The sequence below is a fragment of the Oryx dammah genome, unplaced genomic scaffold, assembly GCF_014754425.2.
Source record: "Oryx dammah isolate SB20612 unplaced genomic scaffold, SCBI_Odam_1.1 HiC_scaffold_27, whole genome shotgun sequence".
Classification (NCBI taxonomy): Eukaryota; Metazoa; Chordata; class Mammalia; order Artiodactyla; family Bovidae; genus Oryx; species Oryx dammah.
This window is the reverse complement of record NW_024070211.1, coordinates 129690793-129698416: the sequence shown is the minus strand read 5'-3', so window position 1 is coordinate 129698416 and position 7624 is coordinate 129690793. Positions and strand designations below refer to the sequence as shown.

Genomic DNA, 7624 nt, shown 5'->3' with positions numbered 1-7624 from the left:
AATTAAACTTCAAATAAATAATATAGTCAGGTTGAAAATGAAAGGATAGAAAAAGATATATCTTGTAAACATAAATCAACAGAAAGCAGGAGTGGCTATATTAATATCAGATAAAATAATTTTCAGAAAATTACAAAGAGTGATGCTGTATGGTATAAAAAGATCAGTCTATTAGTACAACATAATAATCTGAAATGTGTATGCAGTGAACAACAGAGCTGCAATGTGTGAGGTAAAAACTGATGAAACTGGAAAAAGAAATAGACAATCCAAATGATAGTTGGAGACTTCATCATCTCCCTCTCAACAAGGATAGAACAAGATTAGGACAGATATAAAATCTGAACAATACAATCAACTAACAACATCTAATAAACATTTGTGGAATTCTCCACCTGTGTCAGTAGAATATACATTCTATTCAAAGGCTCACAGAACATATGCCAAGGTATACCACATCCTCACCTGTAAAACAAATCTCAACAAATTTTAAAGAACTAAAATATCATAGAGTGTGTTCTCTGTCCATCAGAGACTCTAACTAGAAATCAATATCAGAAAAATCTTCAAAAAATGCAAGCTACAAAACACACTTCTAAATAAGACAGATTAAAGACAAAGTCTCAAAACAAATTTTTAAAAGTACACTGAACTAAGTAAAAATAAAAATAAAGCATATCAAATATGCATGACACAGTGAAAGGAGTACTGAGAGGGCAATTTATACCATTAAATGTCATCTGAAAGGAAGAAAAGTCTCTTATCAACAGTCATGTTCTTACTTCAAGATCCTAGAAAAAGATAAAAATAAATCCAAATTAAGTGGAAGAATGGATATAATAAAGAGCAGAAATCAATGATATTCAAAGCAGAAAAAACAGAGAAAAATCAAAGAAATGAGTTAGTTCTTCAAGAAAGAGTAATACAATTGACTAACTGCTCACAAAACTGATGAAGAAAAAGTAGAGAAGATATCAACTATCAATATCAGGAGTGAAAAAGTATCATCATTATAGACTATGTATATATCAAAAGGTTAAAACAGAATATTACAAAGACTCCAGTACACATAAATTTGACAACTTATAGGATGCATTACCTCAAAAACTAAACATAATTACTAAAGTGGGTGTTGAATTACTAACTATAATTACTAAATATAATTACTAAACATAATTTCCATAGTCCAATATATCCATAATTCTGTTGGGTTGAATAAGTCAATGATTGTTAAGGAAATTTAATTCATCTTCATCGTCTTAAAAAACTCCCGCTAAAAGAAATCGCAACGTCAGAATCCCATCAAATGTTTAAAGAAGAACTGATACAAATTCTGCACAATGTCTTTCAGAAAACAGAGGCATATAGAACACTGTACTTCACTTTATGAAGTTAGTAATACCCTGATTCAGAAATAAAAGACAGTACAAAAAACTATAGACAATATTTCTTGTAAATATAGATACAAAAATCCTTAACAAAATACTAGCAACTAAAAATCAGCACCATATAAAATTATTTTTTCATTATGACCAAGTAGGGTTTATTCCAAGGACACAGCCTGGTTCAATATTTGAAAAATCAATGCAGGACTTCATATTAACAAGGTAAAGAAAAATCACATGATAATATGAATCACACATAAATTTTGTACTTGACAAAAATTCAACACCCACTTCATCATTTAAAATAAACTAATAAAAATGAGATTAGAGAAAACTTCAATGTGATAGAGTTATCTACAAAAACCTACAGTTAATTTTACAACTAATGGTAAAACAATACGTTTTCTCCCTAAGATAGGAAATAAGGAAAGGATATCGTCTCTAAATCACTCCTATTGAAGACAGTGCTAGAAGGTAATAGCCGGGGCAAAAAGGTAGGAACAAGGAATGCACACAGATTGAAAAGAAAGTAAATTGACCCTATTTGCAGATGATGTGATAATCTATCTAGAAAATCCCAGGGAATCCACAAAAAATTTCTAGAATTATAAATGAATTCAGCAAGGCTACAGAATACAAGAGAAATATACAAACTAATTATATTTCTACATGCTGGCAATGATCATGTAGACACCAAAATGCAAAAATACCATACCCTTTAAAATCATTCAAGAAAAGTGAACTACTTAGTTATAAATCTAGTTAAGACATAGAACGTGTGTGTGTGTGGTCAATCATGCCTGATTCTTTGGGACAATACTTAGATGCTAAAACTATAAAATGCTGGTAAAAGAAATAAAAAATTTTAAATAAATAAACATACTGTGTTCATTAACTGTAAGACTCAATGTAATAAAGATTTTAGTACTTGCCATACTAATATATTGGGTTGGCCAAAATCATTTTGGCCAACCCAATACAAGTTGAATTCAATTCCTATCAAAATCACAGCGAGAATTTTTGTAGATAGAGACATGATTGCTGAAATTTATGTGAAGTTAAAGGAGCCAGAAAATTAAAACAATTTTGAAAAAAATAGAGGAATAAAATGTCCAATTTTAAGACATTATATAGCTACAGTAATCAAGGTTTTATGATATTGGTGGAGGATGGCCCTGGTGACTCAGATGGTAAAGAGTCTGCCTACAATGCATGAGACCCTGTTTGATCCCCGGGTTGGAAGATCCCCTGGAAAAGGGAACGTCAACCCACTCCAGTATTCTTGCCTGGAGAATCCCATGGACAGAGGAGCCTGGTGGGCTACAGTTCGTGGGGTCAGAGAACACTGAGCAACTAACACACACACATGATACTGATGAAGGGATACACACGTAAATCAATGGAACACAAAAAGAACTAAGAAGCACAGCTACACAAATGTGCTCAACTCATTTTACTAAGGTGCAAAAGCAAATTGATGGAGCAAAGATGGTTTCAACAAATGGTGCTGGACTAATTTAGAATCCATTAACTCCTTGTCCCCACAGAAACAAAAAGACAAAAACCTGGACCCAAGTTTCACATCTTATACAAATATTACTTCAAAATTAGATATGGACTTAAGTGTAAAATGTAAAAGTACAAAACCTTAGTACTGTGACCGAAATCCGATTTATGTTGCTTTGGAAACAAACCAGATGTTCTTTACTGTGTGAATGGTTACACAAACTGTGGTACATCCACACGATCAAATATTGTGTGCGTATGCTCAGTCGTGTCCTACTCTGCGACCCCATGGGCTGCAGCCCGCCAGGCAAGAATACTGGAGGGGCTTGCTGTTTCCTTCTCCAGGGGATCTTCCTGAGCTAGGGATAGGACCAATGTCTCCTGCACTGGAAGGTGGACTCTTTACCACTGTGCCACTTGGGAAGTAGAGGTGGAATCCAGGTGAAGTCCAGGAAGTTCCCAGACTCCTGGGAAGTCTAACTATGAAATACTAGTTAGAAACAAAAAAGAAACAACTAGTGATACCTGCAACAACCTGAATGAGACTCCACAGAATTATGATGAGTGAAAAAAAGTCAGTCCCCAAAAGTTACACACAGTATGGTCCCATTTATATATTCTTGCAATGACTGTATTATAGAAATACAGAGGAGGCTAGTTGTTTTCACAGTTAAAGATGTGGAAAGGAAGCAGATGTGGCTGTGTAAGCTTAACATGAGAAATGCTTGTGATGATGGAAATGTTCTGTATCTTGTTTGTTTTCTCATCAGTGTCCTAGATGGGATACTATCTATACAGTTTTGCAATGTTACCAATGAGGGCAACTGGGTGAAGGGTACATGGGAGCTCTCTGTACTATTTCATAAAATTGTATGTAAATCTGTAATTTTCTCAAAAAAAAAAGTAACTTCAAAAATGTAAAGGAAAAAACCAAACTGCCAAATAATTCTGCAAGATCTCTGTATTATATAAAATGATAATTTTATTGTTTATCTCTTGCATTCTCCATGTTAGGTAATTTGTTTTGATGGAGACACCAATAGAAATAATCTGAATAAAATATTAATGTTGAATAACTATGGGATAGCTCCTTCCATTTCCCAAAATTGCAAAGTCTTTCTATATTTAAGACTCTGGCAACATGAAAAAATGATGTCTCATGCTATTGTATGATAAACGACGTGTCTATTCATTTTGATATTTCAGATAGCTTGCCTACAAGAACATTTTGCCTCTTAAGAACCACCTTATAATGAACTTCTACAATATTAAATTTTTTTCCAGCAATACCTCATGACATGTTGATCCTAGTTAATCTTATAAGCATTCTCATCAGTGTCAAGAGAAACTACAAGTAGCCATCTGTTAGAGACAGAAATCTTAAAAGCTCTCTATAAAAATAATTAGCTGGATACTTTTAGATTTCCAGTTTTTTTTTCCCAAAGAAAAAAATCAAATGCATACAAACATCATTTGCTAGCTGTGATCTTGACCAATTTATTTCCTATCTCTGAGTCTTAGTTTCTTCATATATACAATGGGATACTTCCTATGAAAAATGACAAAATAAATGGAGTGTGCTAGCTAAGTAGTAATAATATCTGACAGAACAGTCATTTAATAAGTTTCAACAATAGCTGATAGTTCTAGGTTAAGGCATAACTAAAATAATCTAAGTAGAAATTACATCATACTGCTCTTTAAAATCTTTTGAACCAAAGGCAGCTTCTTTTGGAAAATAGATTGTTAGTATTGTATCCACAAAGTGGCACAATTAAAACCATAAAAGGATATTTGAAAACCTTTCTAGTGAAAACTATGAAATGATATCTGTGTTGCAAGATACTCCTGATGATGTTAAAGATCACTGACAGAGTCAGCATGTAGTGAGGTACCAAGATTTTGAGCTCTCCATCTTCCCATAAATGTTTTGTGTTTTCCTTTTAGGCAAAGGGACTAAATGATACAATTATCACTTGGGGGTGTACATAGGGCTTAAAAAAATCCCCTCATCTGTATAATGTTACTATTAGATGCTAACGGCAAGAAAAATACAAAGTTGTTAAGAACAAGAAGCTTGAGGGTGAAAATGTAAACATCTATATTTGTTCAGTCGTGTCCAACTCCTTGCAACCCTGTGGACGGTAGCACGCCAGGCCCCTCTGTCCGTGGGATTTCCCAGACAAGAATACTGGAATGGGTTGCCATTTCATTCTCCAGGGGAAATTCCTGACCCAGAGCTCGAACCTGGGTTTCCTGAATTGCAGGCAGATTCTTTACTGTCTGAGCCACCAGAGAAGCGAAAATGCCTGGGTTTAAATCCAATCCCTACCACTTCTCAGCTGGAAGACTTTGGTCAATTTGTTCGTGTGCCTAAGATTGAATTTCCTCAACTACTAAAAGGGGCAAGAATAATACTAAAATAAAGTTCTTTGCACAATATTTTTCAGACATTAAAAGCACAATAAATGTTAGCTATTACTAACAATACAAAATTGTCATATGTAATAATCATCCTCATATTCATAATTTAGTTTTTAAAATACTTAAAATTTTTATCCTACCTAGAATATTAGTCTCTTACCAAAATATAAGGAGTTTCATAAACATATGAATTTGTCTCCATAATAGACAAATAACTTTAGAAATCAAACTGTAATAAACAAACTACATTATGAAACACTTTAAAATTAGAAATTAGATCTCTAAATATTAAAACATTTGGGCATGGGAAGAAGAAATTAACTAAGAAATTCTATAATTGTAAGTAACAGCTGCACAGTCAATACTTAATCACTATATTGTGAGACAGTTCAGTAGTGGAAGACAGGATTAACATATTGCTTTAAAACATTCCATTACTTTCTGCATCTGTTTACTGATAATAAAAGACACAGCTGTTCTAAACGAAACACACTAACAGGTGTAAAGTGCCAATTTGGCATTTTACATAAAAGTTACTCATTATTTCCTTTTGGAATACTCTAAAATTATACTCTAAGCATAGCTACCAATAACTTAAAGAATTTTTATACCAACTTGGATTATTCTAGTCATTGAGGAAAAGATACGGTTCTTTCTCCATGAATTCAAGATTATTTTTAAACAGTACACATCCTGAACTAATTATAATTACCCCAGATGTTTTCCATAAAAGTGGTCACACATCTGAATTGGGTTTCGTTAGCAACTGTTCTATATCAAATTTACTGCAAACAGCATCAAAATTATGAAGAAAGGCTGTATCGGATTCACTATGTTTAAGCTACAAATGATAATGAAGCTTGAGCTTATAATTTATTTTGACAAGTACTCTAGGTAATCTGCAGCCATATGTATTTAATCCAAGGCCACCATGAGGAAATTCAGTATTGTTTATAATAAATTCTCCATAATCACATAAAACATGTGAAAAGTAACCAAAATTTGTGAATACTATAAAGGTAGCTATAGTTTTGCAATGTTGTTTTTAAATACCACAACCAAATTAAAATGTCCTAAGTAAAAGAGCTGACCCCATTCTAATAACCTAGATATTTTTGAGAGCTAATTTTTTTTTTTTTTTTTGCTGAGAGCTAATTTTTAAATTTTATGTTATAACAGTGAAATTTTAATTATAAAATCAATGTCACTGATTAACATACTGGTGATTAGAAAGAAAGAACTCTGTAATATTTTAATTTGGCTATTATATTTAATATACAAAACTCAGAGAGGAAAAGTTAAGGAAGAATGTCAAAGGAGTCCAAAGCGTTCCAGTCGTTTTCCTTTCTTTACTAAAATAAAGACATTTGTCAAATTAGCTTTAGAAAAAGAAGCTTGAAAAACAGTTCTTGAGAATATGTCTATATTTTGAGATATTCATCTGAGGAGAAATCTACAAAATATATACATTATATTTAAGATTTTACAAGTCATTAAGCTCTTCCTCCAATAGTTCCTTTTCTTTGTTGGCTTCAATTCAGTTCAGTTCAGTCGCTCAGTCGTGTCTGACTCTTTGCGACCCCATGAACCGCAGCACACCAGGCCTCCCTGTCCATCACCATCTCCCGGAGTTCACTCAGACTCACGTCCATCGAGTCAGTGATGCCATCCAGCCATCTCATCCTCTGTCATCCCCTTCTCCTCCTGCCCCTAATCCCTCCCAGCATCAGAGTCTTTTCCAATGAGTCAACTCTTCACATGAAGTGGCCAAAGTACTGGAGTTTCAGCTTTAGCATCATTCCTTCCAAAGAAATCCCAGGGCTGATCTCCTTCAGAATGGACTGGTTGGATCTCCTTGCAGTCCAAGGGACTCTCAAGAGTCTTCTCCAACACCACACTTCAAAAGCATCAATTCTTCGGTGCTCAGCCTTCTTCACAGTCCAACTCTCACATCCATACATGACCACACGAAAAACCATAGCCTTGACTAGATGGACCTTAGTCGGCAAAGTAATGTCTCTGCTTTTGAATATGCTACCTAGGTTGGTCATAACTTTTCTTTCAAGGAGTAAGCGTCTTTTAATTTCATGGCTGCAGTCACCATCTGCAGTGATTTTGGAGCCCAAAAAAATAAAGTCTGACACTGTTTCCACTGTTTCCCCATCTATTTCCCATGAAGTGATGGGACCGGATGCTTAGGCTTGTATAACTTTAAATTCAAATAAAACACTCTACAGCTTCGCAGTAAAGTAACCTCAGCCAGGTCATTTGGTCATAATAGTTTTTCTGGTCCTTTTGGAAACAAATTA

General features: G+C 34.0%; 1 long non-coding RNA gene across 2 annotated transcripts in view; it reads right to left on the bottom strand.

The window, feature by feature from the left end:
* Nucleotides 1–581: 581 nt before the first annotated feature.
* The window catches only part of LOC120854059, a 65235-nt gene continuing 58192 nt past the window's right edge, over nucleotides 582–7624 (bottom strand). For both annotated transcript variants that reach the window (XR_005718908.1, XR_005718907.1), the window contains one exon: nucleotides 582–791. This is a non-coding gene — a long non-coding RNA (uncharacterized LOC120854059). The remainder of the gene's footprint in view (nucleotides 792–7624) is intronic.